We start from the raw sequence: 20,913 nt of genomic DNA on the forward strand, positions 1-20,913 counted from the left end.
GGCAGTGCGTGACACTTTCCACATCATTAAATGAGGCAAACCAAAAAGGACCACATTACTACTTAAACCATGTACGAGAAAAACATACTAGAAAGTTTACCAAATACATATTTACATTTCAATGACTCACTTGGAAAACTTCCTGACAAAAGTTTGTAAATAAATATTTAATAATCATTACTGTTTTCTTTCAACTTAATCAAGCAAGAGAAATTCAAACCTGTATCTATACTATGACAACAAATAGACAGAAGCAGATTGATTGTGTATGATTGATCTGAATTCCTGTGCTTCATAAGCGAAGGAATTATCTGTTAAGGCGTAACAGGTTTTAACAGGAAAAGGATTAAAGGTTTTATTTTCCTCAATGGAGGGCCGAAATGAGCAAGATTTTTCAAGTTAACAGTTCACTTCATCTGGCTCAGGTGTCAGGGATCTATATTTATCTTGGTTTAGGCATCTGAAGTGCTGGAAGTCTCAGGATGTCAATGGCTTCACATGTCAGGAAAACCTTAACGACAGACGAATGGTCAACACCCTGAGCCTCGTTTCTGAGTTCTCAGCTGTGGAAATCATGTGTTTAGTTTCTGCATCTCCTCCTACAACAGTCACTCTGAAGCCAGTTTTAAGATCCTACATCTGGGCAAGCAAGCTTCTCTAAAAGTTGGTGAGCACAACTCTTTTTGTGTAGGGGTGTGGCTATACATGTCTTTGTAGTTGATGGACTGTGATCAAGTAAACATTAATCCTTGTTATTTCAAACTCCTTAGGAAGCTAAATACTAACTGGTGTAATAATTTAGTTTATGATATTGTTTCAACAGAGTTATAAGCTTTTAACTAAATGGATAGACTTTTAAGACAAAATTTTCATTTCCACTAGTCTCTCAACTGATCCTATGAAATTTCCATTTATACATTCTCATATCTTTTATTTTCAAAGTATCAGAAAACTTTAAGTATTTTTAAAAGTACAATTTTGGTGGAACTTTTTCTTCCTTAAGATTCTTAAGTTGATCTGTCATGTCCTGTTCTAAACTGATTTCTTATTTTATTTAAACTTTTGTGTGCCTTGTTTTAAAAATGTTACTCTTTTGAAAAGGGTGCTCTCAAATTCAATTTTCTGCCTACAAGTTGAAAAAACATGTTTTAATGAGATTAGAATTTGAATGACCTTTGTTCATGGGACCTAAAAATGTTTTTTGGTGTTTTGTCAAGCCTGACAAGTATATTTAAGAAATAATCTAAAAGACTCAATCCTCTTAACAAAGTCTTAGAAGAAAAAAATATTTCCATAAATAAAATTACTGATCACTAGTGATCATAGAAATTATACTGACTGTTGGCACCAGATATTTGAGGGGAGGGAATTTTGTTTCATGGCAGAATTTTTGTTATATGGTGTATTTCATACTATGGCTATATAAGACTTATTCAGACAGGAAACTTAAGGATATGCTTAGAGACAAATAAGTATATAATGATATACTTCTTTAGAGACAACTGCTGATACCAAAAAAGCAGTTCCATCTGACTCTATGCTTTGTTACAAAGTCTTGAGAATGAAATAAACAGGCTTCTTTACCTTTTAAAAGAGTCACCTTCCATAATTCTTTGGAGAATGGTCTCTTGGAGCCGTGTTGAATACAGGGGAAAGCACTCTGGACTGATACTTTTAAAAGTATTAACTTCTGTTCACTTCCTATGCAAGAACTCAGGTAGGATCTGGATCAGATGGAGAGAAACAAGCAACCTGTCCTGTTCTCAGGTATACCTGACTAAGAAAAAGCAGTAGGGTTTGTGGGACAATATATGAGACTCCTGCAATCCTGGCAAGGGGAAAGGAGAAATATTTTCAAAGGATGTACAATACAAACTGTAATTATTTGGAATTTGATCCTTTTGTAAAGGACAATGACGACTTTGCAATGAATTATTCTGAGAGTTACAGAAAGAAAGCAAACACCTGAGAATAATAAAAAGATTTTCACCTGGGGAAAAATGGTAAGCTCCCAAACCCAGAAGAATCATTGTTAGGCAAAAGAGGAAAAACAAAAAAGGAAAAAAGGCTTTAAAATGCTAACAAATCAGTGGCAAAGACCATATAAGACTGCAGAGTGGACCAATCAAATGAAAGAATATTTTTTTTCTTGGAATGAAGAAATACATAATAATGTACTGCCCTTGAAGTGATTAGGGCTAATTTTGCTTTTAGCATAGATTGTTGGTTGAGATCACTAGCTAAGGAATTTAATATTCTTAGTATTTACAAACTAAACTTCACAGTTGAATTTTTTAAGGAAAAATTCACAAAATTTTAAAATGAAAAAGAAGGGCTTTTAGATGAGAAGTACTTTTAATTGGTCAGTTGTTTATACATTGTTGATTGCTCTTTGGATGAAAATTGAAAAGCGTACCATCACTTTACTGCTGCTACTGCTAAGTCGCTTCAGTCGTGTCCGACTCTGTGAGACCCCATAGACGGAAGCCCGCCAGGCTCCCCCGTCCCTGGGATTCTCCAGGCAAGAACACTGGAGTGGGTTGCCATTTCCTTCTCCACTTTACTATAACCTAAAAGCAGAGATCTGGAGTGGGGAGGAGGGAGGTGCTGCTGGAGGAGTGATGCTGTGTCTACACCAGGTTCCTGGAATCTGAAATCATGCCTAATCCAAAATGATTCTCTCAAATCACAAACAATGAATTGTTTGCCAGGAAAAGGAAACAGTCTAAACTAGGTAAGTGTGCTGGGGATATAAAAAGAAATATAGTTTAGTAAATAGTTTTACTGTTTCGTGTGTTGCATGTTGAAGTATACATATTGACTAAGCCACTGGAAACTTTCTCTCCATTACATCTGGCAAGTAATAAGTATGCCATTGGTTCCACAGTGCACTTTCTAGTCATTTCTTTATGGATCAGGGCAAGGTGAATTGAGCTTTGTGTCTTCTGACAAATTTAGTCTTCTGGAGAATAAATAACACTTTAAAATTAGGGCTTGATATTACATTGTTAAATAGTTTAAGATGTTTTGAAATATACCCAGAGACCTTTGTCACACACTGTCATCTCAAGGAGGAAATGAGAGAAAATTGGCAAACGTTCTGGAGGCGACATAGCAGACAATAGAAGAGCACCATGCATCCTTCAGTGCTTGTGAACTTTAAAAGTCGAGTGAGGACAGTTTTAAAAGTGATGAGTTTGATCTCAGTGTTGTTTCTCTTATTAAATCTTCCAAACTTCAATCTTACATTCCTCCCATCTTAATTTCCCCAAATTTCTTCCATTTCGCCTAAATCAAAAGGGAGGGATATCAGTACTCATGAGAACACAGTCTAATTGAAATTCATTTGGAGGCTCACTTCATTCTATGTAGAACTTCATTATTACTCTATTTGAAATGTAACAGGTGCTGTTATAAGGGGTCTTTCTTGTATCTCACTCTAGGAAGCTTTGGAAATAAAGAAATAAAAGGTTATTCAGTACAGTGGTCCCATCTCATGGACCCTAAATACAGTGTCTTCTCAGAGTAGGTATACACTTTAGTAAGTGGCATCTTTCCTACAAGTATTCTTACTTTGCTGCTAAGTCATTTCAGTCGTGTCCAACTCTGTGCGACCCCATAGATGGCAGCCCACCAGGCTCCCCCGTCCCTGGGATTCTCCAGGCAAGAACACTGGAGTGGGTTGCCATTTCCTTCTCCAGTGCATGAAAGTGAAAAGAGAAAGTGAAGTCACTCAGTCGTGTCCGACTCTTAGCGACCCCATGGACTGCAGCCCACCAGGCTCCTCCGTCCCTGGAATTTTCCAGGCAAGAGTACTGGAGTGGGGTGCCATCGCCTTCTCCAATTCTTACTTTGATGGGACTGTAAAACAGCAGAAACCTGTTTTGGTTGAATACATAATAGTCATCCTCTTTCAGATAACTTATTTCTCGATGCATTTGTTGAAAAATATTTGAGCACTTACTGTGTGTCAGACATTGTTGTAAGCTACAGAAAACATTATTAGACATCTTATTGTGCTGAACACTGACAAGGATCCAGGATCTTTTTATTTTCAGGTGGTGGTTCTAAATTTTGTTTCTATGGAATGAAACCTATTGATGAAAGTGAAAAAAGAAAAACTTAAGTTAGTAAATGATGAAGACGCAAGTTGAATTCTGTGGATACTTTGCCACCACTGCACACAAACAGACTCCTTAAGGACCTATCAAGAGAAAATAGGCCAAACAAGTGACTTAAAAATAATGCTATAGTTACAGGAGGAATAGAAGGAAGATACCAGAGTGAGCATCTTGCTGTTGCCATTATAAATGCATAATTGACTCTTAAAATTCTAGTAACTAACATATATAACACATGGAAATACCTCCAAAATATAACTGTGTATTATATATAGAGTACTGTGTGCTCTAAGGCTTGTTGTTGTTATTGCTCAGTTGCTCAGTTGTGTCTGACTCTTTTCGACCCCACAAACTGTAGCATGCCAGGCTTCCCTGTCCTTCACTATCTCCCTGAATTTGCTCAAACTCATATCCTCTGAGAGGATGATACCATTCAACCATGTCATCCTTTGTTGCCCCCTTATCCTCCTGTCCTCAATCTTTCCAAGCATCAGGGTATTTTGCAATGAGTTGGCTCTTTGTATCAGGTGGCCCAAGTATTGGAGCTTCAGCATCAGCATCAGTCCTTCCAGTGAGTATTCAGGGTTGATAACCTTTAGGATTGACTGGTTTGATCTCCTTGCTATCCAAGGAACTCTCAAGAATCTTCTCCAGCACTACAGTTGAAAAGCATCAATATTTTGGTGCTCAGCCTTCTTTATGGTCCAACTCTCAAATCCATACATGACTACTGGAAAAACCGTAGTTTTAACTAGATAGACCTTGGTCAGAAAAATGATGTCTCTGCTTTTTAGTACACTGGCTAGATTTGTCACAGCTTTTCTTCCAAGAAGTAAGCACCTTTTAATTTCATGGTTGCAGTCTGCAGTGTTTTTGGAGCCCAAGAAAATAAAGTCTGTCACTGTTTCCATTTTTCCCCATCTATTTGCCATGAAGTGATGGACTTGATGCTATGATCTTAGCTTTTTGAATGTTGAGTTTTAAGCCAGCTTTTTCTCTCTCCTATTTTACCTTCATCAAGAGGCACTTTAATTTCTCCTCACTTCCTGCCATTAGGGTGGTGTCCTCTGCATATCTGAGGTTATTAATATTTCTCCTGACAATCTTGATCCAGCTTGTGCTTCATCCAGCCCAACATTTCTCATGATGTACTCTGCATACAAGTTAAATAAGTAGGGTGACGATATACAGTCTTGATGTACTCATTTCCCAATTTGGAACCAGTCCATTGTTCCATGTCTGGTTCTAACTGTTGCTTCTTGACTGGCATAAGGGTTTCTCAGGAGGCAAGTAAGGTGGTCTAGTAGTCCCATCTCTTTCAGAATTTTCCACAGTTTGTTGTGATCCACATAATCAAAGGATTTAGCATAATCAATGAAGCAAACGTAAATGATTTTCTGGAATTCTTTTGCTTTTTCTATGATTTAACAGATGTTGGCAATTTGATCTCTTGTTCCTCTGCATTGTCTAAATACAACTTGTACCTTTGGAAGTTCTCAGTTCACATACTGCTGAAGTCTAACTTGAAGGATTTTGAGTATTACCTCGCTAGCATGAAATGAGTGCAATTATGTGGTAGTTTGAACATTCTTTGGCATTGCCTTTCTTTGGTATTGGAATGAAAAGTGACATTTTCCAGTTCTGTGGCCACTGCTCAGTTTTCCAAATTTGCTGGCATATTGAGTGCAGCACTTTAACAGTGTCATCTTTTAGGATTTTAAATAGTTCAACTGGAATTCCATCACCTCTACTAGTTTTATTCATAGTAATGCTTCCTAAGGCCCACTTGACTTCACACTGCAGGATATCTGGCTCTAGGTGAATGACCACACCATCATGGTTATCTGGGTCATTAAGATCTTTTTTTGTATAGTTCTTTTGTGTATTCTTGCCACTTATTCTTAATCCCTTTTGCTTCTGTGGGCCCTTCCTGTTTCTGTCCTTTATTATGCCCATCTTTGCATGAAATGTTCCCTTGACATCTCTAATTCCCTTGACATCTCTAATCTAGAGATCCCTAGTCTTTCCTAGTCTATTGTTTTCCTCTATTTCTTTTCATTGTTCACTTAAGAAGGCTTTCTTATGTCCCCTTTGGAGAGATAATCTGAAATATTTGGAATTCCAAAGCTATTCTTTGGAATTCTCCATCAACTGGGTATATTTTTCCCTTTCTCCTTTACCTCTCACTCCTCTTCTTTTCTCGGCGATTTATCTCAGCTGTCTTATCTCAGACAACCTTTTGCCTTCTTGCATTTCTTTTTCTGGGGGGATAGTTTTGGTCAACATCTCTGTATAGTGTTATGAACCTCTGTCCATAGTTCTTTAGGCACTCTGTCTATCAGATCTAATCCCTTGAATCTATCTGTCATCTCCACTGCAAAATCATAAGGGATTTGATTTAGGTCATACCCGAATGGCCTAGTGTTTTTTGTTACTTTACTCAATTTAAGCCTGAATTTTGTGATGAGAAACTGATGTTCTGAGTCACAGTCAGCTCCAGGTCTTGTTTTCACTAACTATATAGAACTTTTCCATCTTCAGCTACAAATGATATAATCAATCTGATTTTGGTATTGACCATCTGGTGATGTCCACATGTAGATTCATCTCTTGTGTTGCTGGAAGAGGTCTTTGCATGATCAGTACATTGTCTTGGCAAAACTCTGTTAGCCTTTGTCCTGCTTCTTCTTTGTACTCCAAGGCCAAACTTGCCTGTTGCTCCAGGTATCTCTTGACTTTCTACTTTTGCATTCCAGTCCCCCATCATGAAAGGACATCTTTTGTTAGTGTTAGTTCTAGAAGGCCTTGTAGGTCTTTGTATAATTGTTCAACTTCAGCTTCTTTGGCATCAGTGGTTGGGGCATAGACTTGGATTACTGTGATGTTGAAAGGTTTGCCTTGGAAACAAACCAGGATCATTTTGTCACTTTTGAGTCTACACCTAATTACTGCATTTCAGACTCTTTTGTTGACTCTGAGGTCTACTCCATTTCTTCTAAGGAATTCTTGCCCACAGTAGTAGATACAATGGTCACCTGAATTAAATTTGCCCATTCCCATCCATTTTAGCTTAGCTTCCTAAATTTATTTCTGATTGAAGTGTTTTTGTCTGCAGTGAGGGACAAATATAATCTAAATTGTAGTTGGGTCTCTTGGCAGAAAGACTCTAGTTTGCATGGAAATATCTAGTTTTTATGAGCCCAGTCTTTAAGAGCTGCTTGGTCAAAAGTTACATCCAAGCAGACACGTAGACAGGGAATTCCAATGCATTGCCATGAGCTGTGATAAGGCCAGTGCTCAGAGATACCAGCTCTGTTCTTTGATATAAGGCTTCTGTTTACAGACCTTTGCTATTATGTGGAGTCTGCACTTCTTGCTGGGCTGTGAACTCCATGAAGGCTGGGTTTCATTTGTGACTTAGTATCAGCAATATCTAGTGCTGGATACACAGTAAGCACTTAATAAACAGATAGTACATATTTATTCAAAAATAGGTGTAAATCTTTTATAACCCAAAAGGTTCACCTTCCAATGAGGTCTAAACTAGATCTTAAGAATTTTTAGTCATGTAAAACAATTTAAAATCTTTTATCTCCATTTCTTATGCTTAGCACTTTTTAAAAAATATCCAACTTGACATAAATCTCTACCATAAAGTAATACATAGATGTGTGCAGTTTTGTGAGTGAGAAATTCTCAGGTAAGCAGTTTCACGGAATATTACCATCACCAGTACCACCCTCACCTTTCTCAGCATGTCTCTTTTGTTTTGTTTTTTACTCTCTCTCTCTCTGTGTAGGGTAGATCATCTATTAAAATTATAAAATTTAACAGAAATATTCTATGTTTCATGCTATGCTAAGTATGCAAATTCACAGACACTGATAATTCCTCAATGAACCAAATCCATGAAGCTCATTCATCTCACCCAGTGCCATGAAAATCTTATCCTATTTCCCATTCTATGTGCAGAGCTTAGATATGTTTGCTTCTGTGTTCAGTTTCTTAGGTGTCTACAGTACATTTACCAAAGTTTTTAGATAAAGCCAGTTCCACTCTGGGTCCAATGGTCATTTTTAAGATTTGCTAAGAGATGGCTGGATGGCATCACCTACTCGATGGCCAAGAGTTTGGGTAAACTCTGGGAGTTGGTGATGGACAGGGAGGCCTGGCGTGCTGCAATTCATGGGATCACAAAGAGTCGGACACGACTGAGTGGCTGAACTGAACTGAACTGAACTGAACAGGGAAAGTACAGGTTTTGATTTCTCCACTTCCTACTTCATGGGAAACCATAGCCTAGTAGATGTTCTTTGTTAGCCTAACCACACATACCTCCAAAGCCCTCCCTTGAGGCGGATGTAATGGCCACAGCAAATGGAGAGATACAGACATCATTCTCTATTTTCTTTCTCAATTCATTGGTCAGAGTTGCGTCCTGACCTCATTAAGAGTTTGTCTCCTGTTATCCAAACTTTGTTTCGCATACTATATCGTTCAGTTATAGCAGTTCAGCAAAATTCTATGTTTTACCGGATGAAGTCAGGAAAACCAGGATTAGGCAAGGAAAAAGTAAATTCTAATCTTAGGGGGCAAACAGAAAAGAAGCTTACCATAATGATCCCTTCCCTCTTCTCTACCTCATTAATATTCCTCCTGCGTATGAAAGATGCCATTTTGTTTTCTTCCTCACATCTCCCATGCAGAACTCTGTACATAGTAACAGCAGGAGCATTTGTGGAGCTGAATCCTGTAGAATAAATAAAAGCAATTGAAACCATTTGAATGGGCTTTTGTGAGAAGAAAACTTGTTTAATAATAATTTACCATGGCAGAGCAGCAGCTATGAAGTTGAATTTCTTCCCTCCGGTTTAAGGCTAGAAGTCACCTTTCAGCAGGTCTTCCAACGTTCACATTTGTTCACAACAAAAGCTGCAAACATTGCAAGTGAGAATAGTTCCTGGCACACTCTTAAACCATGATTCACTAATTTTTTTTTTTTTTAACAAGTGAGGACTCTGAGGCCCAAAGAAATGAAGTGAGCTTTCCTGTCTGGGCCTAGCCTTTGGATTGCCCTTTCTGCAGTTTTTCTAGGCTCCCCCTTCCCATCAACACCAACATCTATTTTCTTATGGTTTCAACTATAACCTAGCTGTTGAAGAGACCCAAATCTTTTCACCACCCCAATCTCTTCCCTGATCATTAGACTCACCCATTTACGTGCCTGCTGCTCAAGTTCTAGACATGGATGCATTACTCATGAGTTGAAAGTGTCTAACCTCTTTCAACACATTATCTTGTTACTGTGCTTTGATTTATGAGGTGCATTTATGCTCAAAATTGCAAACAAACCCGATAGAGTTTTGTTTCCTACTCTGCTGAGTATCTTCTAAAGTTCAGTAAAACATGCATATATATGTACTCTGCAAATACTTTTAAACTAACAGGCTGGATTAAATTATAATAGCCAATTATAACCTACTGGTATGTTCAGGGCATTCATAATAATTATGAAAAATGCCTAGTATCTAATGAGAGGCACTGGGAATCACTGGTTGAAATACTCTCTGTAGCTGGATTGAAAAGATTTGAAACCTGGAATCTGCCACTTTCCAGCTCTGTGACCTTGGGGAACATATTAAACCTCTTTGTATCTCTGCTTCCTTGTCTGTTAAATAAGATTAATCAAAGTACTGCCTTTATGGACCAGTTGCTCAAAATAAGCAAGTGGCTATGTAAAATATGTAAGTGCCTTGCACATAAGTTCTGAAGAAGGGTTAACTGTCATTATTTAATTCTCAAATAGTTTTAAATAGGCAGTGTGAGTAAACATGCTCACAGAGATTAAGATACTGGCTTCGGGTCCTGCAGTTAGTGAGAACGCTAGATAGAGCTATCCTGTCCCACCCCAGATCTCTTATTTCCTCTCCATTCTTTCTTTTTATCTTGTTGCTCTGAGCCTAAAACCTAGAATTCATTTTGTTTTTTAAGCCCTCTACCTAGCTCATTACTAACCAATCTTGCCTGTTCATGCTACCTTCTAAAATCCCCAAGTGACTATTGCATTCAAGAGAAATTTCTGAGAGAATGAATTCCTAGGTATTCAGGCCAAACCCTCAGCCTGGTATATTATGCATTACATTAGGGCTTCATGATGTCATTTGTGCCCACCTCTTCAGTGTCCTTTCTTTTCCAAAACTCGTACCATGTACCAAAGCCTTACCAAACTGTATTTCCCCAGTTGTACAATTTCTTATGCATCTGCATTTTAGGGGCATGCCCCTAATCCCTTTGCTGTCTCCCCATTCCTTACCTGGACCCTGTATACTATATGCAGTAAGCTATCACTTCTTCCACCAGGAGTCCTTTCACTTTCTTACATGAACCATTTTTCTTCCCACCTGGGTGTAAGTGTCACAGTAAATTAATATTATAATTGTCTGTTTACAAAGCTGTCTTCCTAGGGATTCTGTGAGCTCCTTGCATGAAAATACCAGGTTTTTGTTCTGTTGATTCCCTCATTTCATCCCAATTAGAAGCCCAGGCTAAGAATGCTTAAGGAATTTATTTTATTTTACTGTTTCAGTGGCTACAGGTCAATGAAACATTTACCAGTGTCAATGGAAGAATAAAAGCATAAATAAATGAGAAACAAAGTGAATGATTCAAACTATTATAGGAAAGTAGCTTCAAAAGTAATCTAATAGTTTAAAAAAATGCAAAAAGCTTGATAGGGGAAATGATCCACTATGAGAACCAGTAAAAATCATTGCAAAAAGAATGGAGCCAGAATTTGTGTATCTTCTGGGTTGTGATCCAGTGGTGAAGGACCAGATCAGAAGAAGTTGGTTCAGGTTGCAGGCGTGACTGCCTGGCAAGTGCTTGCCATGTAGGCAAGAGGTTGAGGGCAAGATAAGATTAGGTGAGGACATGTACCATCATGGGTAAGCCAAGTTCAGAGTCTTGCTGCTGCTGCTAAGTCGCTTCAGTCATGTCCGACTCTGTGCGACCCCAGAGATGGCAGCCCACCAGGTTCCCCCGTCCCTGGGATTCTCCAGGCAAGAACACTGGAGTGGGTTGCCATTTCCTTCTCCAATGCATGAAAGTGAAAAGTGAAAGTGAAGTCGCTCAGTCGTGTCGGACTGTTTGCGACCCCATGGACTGCAGCCTACCAGGCTCCTCTGTCCAAGGGATTTTCCAGGCAAGAGTACTGGAGTGGGGTGCCATTGCCTTCTCCAGTTCAGAGTCTTACATAGTTTTAAATTCTTCCTTCTTTTGGAAAATAAGGACTACTAGGTGAGTGCTGGAAACTACAGAGTATGAAGTATTATCTCATAGCACTAGGCTCAATTTTAATAGTTGTTTAAATCAGACTAGCTTTAACACATTAGATCTCAAAATATTGGCATGCATGAGAGTAACTAAGAATGCTTGTATGCTTAGGCCATGCTTAGGCTATTCTCTTGCTCTCTGTACATCCCTTGCTCAACCATTCCCTGCCCACCTACACCCTACTCACATCCTACTGACCTTCCTTGTTAATCACTGAATCTAATCAATAAATGCCTACAAACTTGTCCCTGGCCCCAGCTAGTGATTCTTCCACTCTTTCTCTTCCTTTCCTTTGCTTTTTTTTTTGGGCTTTACCACATTGCGTTAGTTTCTGCTGTACAAGGAACTGGGTCAGTTATACGTATACACATATCCCCTCCCTCTTGGACTGTCCTCTGCCCCACCCCCACCCCACCCATCTAGTTCATCACAGTCCAGGAGCTGAGTAAAATAGCTAGTGGGCACTGCTGTCCTAATCTCCTGATCAAAACATCTCCACCAAGATAGCTTATCAAAGGGGAATGAGGGATGCACCCCTCTATTGGTTTCTCTGGTAACTGATGACTCAACCTGATATCAACTGCTAACTTCCCTCTCCACATCCTCTGGCCCTCTGCCAGCAGACTGCTGCCATGTCTTGCCCATTGTCTGCCACACATGGTAGAGTGTCAATTCAGGAACTTGCTTCTGACATGTAAGATCCCCCATTCATTACACCACTGATGTGTCTGCCACTGACTTTGAGCTCTTTATTCAGTCTTATGGCTGGGTAAGCACAGAGCGTGCAGCCCAAGTGTAGCCATAATGCCTGCTTCTAAGCAACTCATGTTATGTGTCATATTGTTGTTATAATTTTATAACTGTCATCATCATCATTGTCATCGTTACTCTTATTTTTTACATTTGTACCCTGATCTTCCCATCTTGCTGATTATCTAACATTTTAATCCCTTCTAAATACACACTTTATCTTAATCTCTTCTAAATTATTAAAATTAACCTACAATTATCTTGATAACCCTTTACTGGGAGGGTTATTAGTTTCCTAGTGATATTTAGCTTTTCTTCTGTGCTCCTCTTTCCATGGGATTTCCCAGGCAAGAATATTGGAGTAGGGTCACCATTTCCTTCTCCAGGGGGTCTTCCCAGCCCAGGAATCAAACTCACATCTCCTGCTTGGCAGGCAGATTCTTTACAGCTGAGTTACCAGGGAAGCCATGCTTCTTATAGATACAATATAATATACATATAAGAATAGCATAATATTTTCAACATAGTGGCTAAGACTTGGTATTCAGACTTAAAATTTTCTTCTTATAACCCTGTTTCTAGTTGTGAAACAGGGTTATAAGCCTCTTTGGTGTTTCATGGTTCTTTGGCTCATGATCTGCCTCTCCTTGTGCCCTGAATCATGTTCTTCATCTCAGTGGGATATTTCACTCCATACTTGAAACAGTAGCTTTAGCCTCAGAATCTTTGTCTAGTGTCGTTTTGCATACCCCGTAATAATCTCTCCTGTTCCTCATCACTGTGTCATCTACTAATGTTCCTTCTGTGAAGTTCTATTTGTTGTTGTTGTTTTAGTTGCTAAGTTGTGTCCAACTCTTTCCAATCCCATGGACTGTATGCCTGCCAGGTTCCTCTGTCCATTGTATTTCCCAGGCAAGAGTACTGGAGTGGGTTGCCATTTCCTTTTCCAGGGGATCTTCCCTGCTCAGAGACTGAACCCACATCTTCTGCATTGGCAGGTGGATTCTTTACTGCTGAGCCACCAGGGAAGCCTGATGTTCTATTTACTCTTCTTCAAAATTCTGGGAAATTATATAACCAAATGCATCAGAACTACCTGATAACACAGGCATGAGGGGTCAAACTTTTTAGCTGCCTTATTACTGTCCTTGCCTTAAGCCAGAGACTACCAAGAAGACACCTGTAGTTGAAAAAGTTGAGTTCATTACTTATTGCCAAGAGGAAAAAGTGTACCATGGGGTCAGAAGCCGTTGAAAAGAACCTCTGATAAAAGCTGAACTTCGGTTGAGTGATCTGGGGAGAGGGTTTAAGGAAGTAGAGCATTACTCTGAATTGAACGTTGTCAGGAAGCAGGGTAATTTTACAATTTGGTGCCTTAAAAAGTCTTATCTAGGAAGAGGGAAGATAAGCCTATCTTGGTAATGCAGCAGCAGTGACCCAGATTAGCTGGGAAAGGGGGACACATGATGCCTGTGGCTTAGACAGTGTTCATAAGAGGTCTGTATTCAGACATAATTACAGAGTGTTTTGTTTTTGTCTTGACTCTTCATGGTCATAGAGTGTCCTTGCCTAAAGTTGATGTTCTGTGAAATTGGTTCTGTTCAACACGAGGATACCACAGCCAGGTGTGAGAGCCAGGGCAGTGTCCAGAAACAAGACCTAAGGGATAGCACCGGGCCAGGTCCTGGATGTCAGGGGCTGTTTTCTCTCTCATGATAAAATTCTTTGCTACTTCAGTAATTAAACTTACTTCCATGAAATCCACTTTCCTGTACTTTGGTGATAAGATTCTAACAGTTCTTTGTATTTTCCTCCCTAAGCCCTATGGTATGCTCAACCCATTGCGTATTTTAATACAAAATTTGATTCCTCTTAAGCTAGCAATATGATGATGATCAATAAGGACCACAAAAGTAGATTGATCTATGTATAATAACTACAAAGGGCACAGATTGTTAGGGAACTGATTATTTTTTGTACTTATACCATAAACACTAATCTTTTATGTAAATATAAACCATTGGCATATAGGAAATAAATGGAATAAAATTTTAATTTTATTTAGTGAAAGTTACTTGTGAAGATTTTAAAGGGTCTTTCCACTTACTATATAGAAAAGAATTTAATAATCAGAGACTGGAATTTTGGAGTTGGGAATTATGATGAATCAAAATATCTCTGGAAATATATATCTAGGCTAAACATATAAATGTGGTTTAAAAACTTACTACTTAGACATTCTAGATGCCTACTAAAAAAGTGAGATAATCTTTTTCTTTTACATAATGGACTGTCATTATCATCAGTTTTGCTTAAAGAAAAGAACATCTAATTAAGTGATTTAAGTTCATGATTGAATAATCTTTAAGCAATGTATGGATTTTAAATGAGTAGAAACTGACAAATGTCCCATGCTAATAATTTGCTTTGTAACTTGTCACAGATATGTACAGAAAGTGTTGCAGGTGGAAGGCTCTGAAGAGAGAAGGAGATAAGTTTATATAAATCAGGCTTATTTTATAAGTCACACATGAAAAAATATCTTCCACAATGTAATATTTAATGTATTTGTAATATTGCTAAATATAACACTTTTTTTGACTTATACATATATGATCTTTAAACATGAGCTATTTAATAGGCTCAAGATTACCAGTTTCATATGTAAGATTAAGTTTCTTCATCTTTGAGTTTCTTGATTGGTTTTAGAATAGAATAAAAGCAATAAAGAAGAAATAGTTATTTATTTTCCAACTCTGCTTTATTTATCATATTATCTTATTAGTGAGGATAGGATGTTTTGATTGAGCTTCATGAAATTTGGCCTTTAGTTACCCTTGAAGATACGATCTAAACCAAGAAAGATGCTCATTTTTCATTGTCTCTTTACGGTTTACTCTTCTGTATGATTCTATTTCATCTTCCCTGTTTTCAAGTAAGATGTGTAGCTTTTTTTTATGTGAACCAGAAATAATAATTTACAACAGGAAATGGAAGTTAAAAAGTTAAAATTCAAGTTAAATATTTAACTTTTAATTAGACAATAAGGCTTAAGTCATTTTAAAGACTATAGATACTTGTCATGGGCCTAGAGGTGGGTTTATTCACTCTTTAGTACAATCGAAGGCAGCACTTTGGATCCTTAAATCTGAATGGTTCAATAATTACATTACAGAAGACTCCTGATAACTGATTTAATTCTTTGTTAACAGTAAAAAAAGGGAAATAATACAATAAATATCCATTGGCTACTTGGGAACGTAGTCTATTCTTGGAGTCTGTTTTATGCGGGGTCAAATTAGTATAATGTGCTTTTGGATATGTGTGTTCTTTAATATTATTGTCTAGAAGTTTACTACAGATGGAGTTACATTACTGCTTTTTGTCAAAAGAAGTATTTTGAGTACCCATTTAAGCAGCAGGTACAATCTGAAATGAAAAGGATTCAAGCCAATCCGTTTTCTTACCTGAAATATTCCTGCACATGATGTGCTTCTGAAAACTCTTTAACACATCACAGGTATCCTCAAAACCGTTGTTGTGACTGATGCCAGAATAAAAAGGTAGCTTTCTTATTCTTGTTTACATATATTCCTTTCTTCTCGGAGCATATCAGGCTTGGCGGCAAACAGTGGCAATGGTTTTCAACTGCAAAAACTATCCAGATGATTTCTTCCAGAGTCTCCTTTTCCCCCACTGTCATTAGGCTTAGATTCTCCTCTCTTCCATCCTATCCTTTTTGAACTGTCATAATGCATCTACATTTTACACATCTACTGGCCAAACAAGAAAGATTACATGTTCAACAAAAAGCAGGCTCATATAATAATTTTTTCCATTGTTTCTTTCCGACAAGGTCCAGTTATTGACTCTAGACTAAGTAAATCAAAGGATCGATGTCTCCTGCTTACTCTTCCATGGCTGTTTGCAGTTGATCTTTGTTCCTCACCCTCATCCTCACATCTCTTCCCCAGCTCCCATGAGGCTGAGCATGGCCCTAAATCCACCAACCTCAGCCTGGAATGTGAATTGGGAAAGTGAGAAATTAGGGGATTAAATACTTCCTAATGTTAATATCAACTGAAGTCTGTGCAGGCTCATATTATCTGCTCTGCTATTTGTAGAGCAAATACTATGTCACTTCAGCCTGAGCCAATATAAAAGAAGTGTCAAGTCCCTCATTTCCTTTGACCTTTAGTGTATTGTCTCTGCTTTTACCAGGACTGTTACTCAGCTCTTACCCAGTTTTCATTAATTTTCTTTCTACCCTTGCTGTTATGCTCCAGAGCACCATCAAAAAAATAAAATAAAATAAAAGCTTAACCAGAATCTCTCTCCCACTCATGATGATGGCTGTAAGGGCATGCTTTCGTTTTACAACCCTTTGCCACAGCTGCTGCCATGAACTGCACCATTCTCCCACTAATCCAAACGCTGTCAGGAATGAGTCCACCTTCTCCTCATTAGACTGAACACAAGTCTTAGTGCAGAGCTATCTATCTTCCCAGTATTTGCTTAGTTTTCTATGTAGATTCTCATCCCAATGTACTGCTTTTAACTTGGCCCTTTAAAAATGAAAACACTTACCCGTCCCTTTCCCTATTTACAATTACTTAACAGTTCTATTCTGCTTCCAGAATAACGTTCAATCTCCTTGAAATATTATACAAGGAGCTTCAACATCTGGCCTTCACCCCTTCTTTTCACTTTTTCTCTTCCTTTAAAAATCAATTTTTGTTATTTTACAAATATATCACTCACTCCTATCTTGAATTTGTGCAATACAGCAGCTTCCCAACAGTCATCCACTTTACACATGGTCATATTATATGTCAATACTACTCTCTCAATTCTTCCCACTCTCTTCTTCCTCTCCTGTGTCCACATGCCCATTCTTTATGTCTATTCTTGCCCTGAAGACAGGTTTATCTGTACCATTTTTCTAGATTCCACATCAGTTCGGTCGCTCAGTCATGTCCGACTCTTTGCAACCCCATGAATCGCAGCACGTCAGGCCTCCCTGTCTATCACCAACTCCCGGAGTTCACTCATATTCATAGAGCAATTGGTCAAATTCTAAACAAAGAATTACACTTTTTGTGTTGATTTTCTGATTGTAGAATTATATAGCAAATGTTTGTAAAGATTTCAATAAAATTTTCCAGCTAAACAGAAATGACGCAGGTAGAATGGTTACTGAAATTTCTACACAAATCTCTTAACAGAAACATGAACTTAACTCTCCATGCCCAAAAATACCTTCACAGAAACTCAGGATTCCAAGTAAGGGATGACAGTACCTGGGTCAAGGAGGGACTGTATTTTGAAGAGATTTTAAGAGATACATAATGGATGGCCTCAAACTTTTTAAAGCAGGAAATAAAACTTTATCCTGAGAAGATAGGTTTCCAGGGAAATACTTAGGAAAATGAAGATGCCACAACAAAACCAAGAGAGTGAAGGCAAGAGTCACAAGATAGGAAAAAAGTAAAGGACTGCTTAGCACAGCTCAATTCACTTACAATCTTGTTTTTAAAATGTATATAGATATCAAATGAATGTTTGTTAGTTTTTTAAAAGGACAAATGATATTTTTAAACTTAAAGAAAAATAGACAATTGCCTTATTTGCTCCACCCTGTCTCACTCCCCATGTTAAATTTTAGAATACTGAACTATTTTTAGATGACATACTTAAAGTGTTCTTGATGTTTAAAAAAAAAAAAAAAAAGCTGTTTTTTTTTTTTAATACAATTTCCTCCTGTAGAAGAGAAGGATCTAACTTTTGTGTATTAAATACAATACCGCTCCATCCATCACATCTATATACATACTTCTCACCTTCCATCTAATAGTGTAGGTATTTTTCTAATAGTATTGACTGTGTAAATCATTAGAAATTTTCTGAGCAGCAGAGCCAAGAAATAAACAATGAGTGCTTTCTTTCTGGTGCAATTTATGTTTTCCTGGTAATAATTGCATCCTTATATCCTCTGTCCTCTTGGTCCAATATTAATTGGTTTTTGTTTTTTTCCCCTTGACCTGTGACATAATTCTTACTGTGAAACTTCCCTTCTGCTGTTCCTGGAAATTCCCTATGCCTCTCATTTGTTGTATGAGTTATTTCCTTAATTCCCCGTCTACTTTTACTTCCTTGTTTCAGTAAAATTTATATTCTGAGATTTCTTGGGCTCCTTATAAAACAGTAAAAGAGAAGTAAAATTTAGGACCGTGTGTATATTAAAATGTCTATATCCTCTTTCTTGAAAATATATTTGCACAGAGATTAACAGCTGGAGATAATTTTTGGACATTTTTGAAGAGATTGCTATTTGACTTGTAAATCCCCAGTGCTGCTGTCTGTTGTCTCTTCGATTTGTATGTGACATTACTCTCAAGCCCACCAGAGGTTTTTAAGAATTTCTCTTTATTTTTGGTACCTGTGATGTGAAAACATGCAGCTAGGTCATAGCCTGTGGCCCTTTATATCCGCTCTGCTGTAGATGGGCGACTTTCTGCACTCTGGGGATTTAATGTCCTTTGATTCTGAAAAATATTCATGCATTCTATCCTATTTCCACTTTGTCTGGTTTTGTTTCCTCTGGAAACCCCATTATGTGGATGTTGGGTCTGTTCTATAGCTAGCTACTCTAATGCTGCTCCGTGGCTCCTCTGTACTCAGATATTCCAAATGCTTGCTCCACTGTGTTACTTCTACTATCATGGTTTTCTTTTTCCAGATTGCTGCCTTTTATTTATGTGGATTTTAGGATTTCATGGTTTTCTTTTTAAAGTGATTCTTTCCTATTTATTTTTTAAAATTATGATTAGAATTTTTATATTAATTTTTAAAGTTTTGGCTGTGCTGGGTCTTCATTTCTGTACAGGCTTTTCTCTAGTTGTGGTGAGTGGGGACTGCTCTCTTTTTGCGGTGGCTTCTTTTGTTGCGGTACATAGGCTCTAGGTGCATGGGGTCCAGTGGTTAGGGCTCCTAGGCTCTACAGCACAGGTTCGGTAGTTGTGATGCACAGGCTTAGTTGCTCCATGGCATGTAGTTATCTTCCTGGACCAGGGACTGCGTTGGCTGGTGGATTCTTTATCACTGAGCCACCAGGAAAGCCCCATGGTTTTTTACTAGTTTCATGATACAAAATTGTCTCTTAGTTGTCTGATGATAGTAATCACAAAAATATTTTGTTTTTTATTCCCTTTTCTTGTATTCAACCTTATTGTTTATTTGTATTTGACTTTTTTCATGCAAGTCAGAAGTATTCCTCAAATGTCTGGTGGTTGTCCATTTATATTTAAGACTGTGGCAAAATGAATACAGATTTCATTCTAGAGTTGCACTGTCCAATATGGTAGCCATGGCACCCCATACCAGTACTCTTGCCTGGAAAATCCCATGGACGAATGGCTGGAATCCCTGGAAGGCTGCAGTCCATGGGGTCGCTGAGGGTCAGACACAACTGAGCGACTTCATTTTCACTTTTCACTTTCATGCACTGGAGAAGGAAATGGCAACCCACTCCAGTGTTCTTGCCTGGAGAATCCCAGGGACGGGAGAGCCTGGTGGGCTGCTATCTCGGGTCGCACAGAGTCGGACATGACTGAAGCAACTTAGAGACTATTGAGAACTTGAAACATAGTTAACCCAGATTGAAATGTGTTCTAAGAGTAAAGTAAAAACCAGACTTTTAACACTTTGTGCTCCTGCAAAAAAATCTCATTAATAATTTATGTTCATTTAAATGATAGTATTTATGATGTTGTAGTAAGCAATATATAATATTAAAAGTAATATTACCTAGTTACCTACATTTTCAATGTGGCTACTGGATATTTTAAAGGAATATTTAGCATGAGGCTTGTATCATACTTGCCCCAGACAGTACTACTCTGGATTGAGCAGAAGGTCCTGACCATTTCACTGTGCTCCCTGACCTCCTCTCCACTTCAGCTAATAGTGTCAAGTGTTTTATCTTGTGCCAGTTTCCTTAGAAAGGAATTCTGTAATGTTTTGCTTGATAGAATTCTGGAATTGGCAGTGGAAGAGAAATTAGTGTGAGGGCTTAAACTTATTTCGACATGGATCTCCCTCATATCCCTAGCTGGGCTTCCTTGTCTTAGGTCCAGAAATCTCTTACTCCATGTTTCAAAAGAGGAAACACCCCATCTTCTGACAGATGAGGAGGAAGGAGAGCAGGCTGTGTAAAACATATGGAGAGAAGCTTTAGGTTTAGGACTTCCTGAGGTATTCAATCAAGTTCAGACTCTGCTTTCCATGCACCCCATGGTCCTATGTGGACTTACAGAGTAGATTCTTTTTGCTGACAGAGTAGATTCTACATGTTTAGAATCGGATTGTAGGATGTTTGAGCAATTACCATTAGTCCATTATGCTTTCTGTATGTTGACCGATTTCTTGTCTTCACTAATCTAAATCTTTGAGCTGAACATGTGTGTTCCTATTTTTATAAATTCTACCTACAACTTTCATTTTCATGAGATTTCAGATGCAAGTGAAAATGTATTCTACCTGCCACATTTAACCAGAGGTCATAATTTTAAATCTTAATATCTTGTTCTTCCCTTCTATCTTTTCTGTCAGATTATGTTCAGGTACTTAAGTCTCCTATAAACTGCTCTAATATGTCCATCTCTCTGTAGATAGGAACCTTTATGGCAAGCCAGGCTTAGCTTGTGCACAT

At 38.1% G+C, this 20,913-nt stretch overlaps 1 protein-coding gene across 3 annotated transcripts in view; it reads left to right on the top strand.

The window, feature by feature from the left end:
- Positions 1–477: 477 nt before the first annotated feature.
- Positions 478–20,913, top strand: part of LOC104994511 (platelet glycoprotein 4) — a 92,802-nt gene continuing 72,366 nt past the window's right edge. For all 3 annotated transcript variants that reach the window (XM_010848110.1, XM_010848114.1, XM_010848120.1), the window contains exon 1: positions 478–667. The gene's annotated coding sequence lies outside the window, so the exon portion shown is untranslated. The remainder of the gene's footprint in view (positions 668–20,913) is intronic.

This window comes from Bison bison, unplaced genomic scaffold (genome assembly GCF_000754665.1).
Source record: "Bison bison bison isolate TAMUID 2011002044 unplaced genomic scaffold, Bison_UMD1.0 scf7180017864260, whole genome shotgun sequence".
NCBI classification, from domain to species: Eukaryota; Metazoa; Chordata; class Mammalia; order Artiodactyla; family Bovidae; genus Bison; species Bison bison.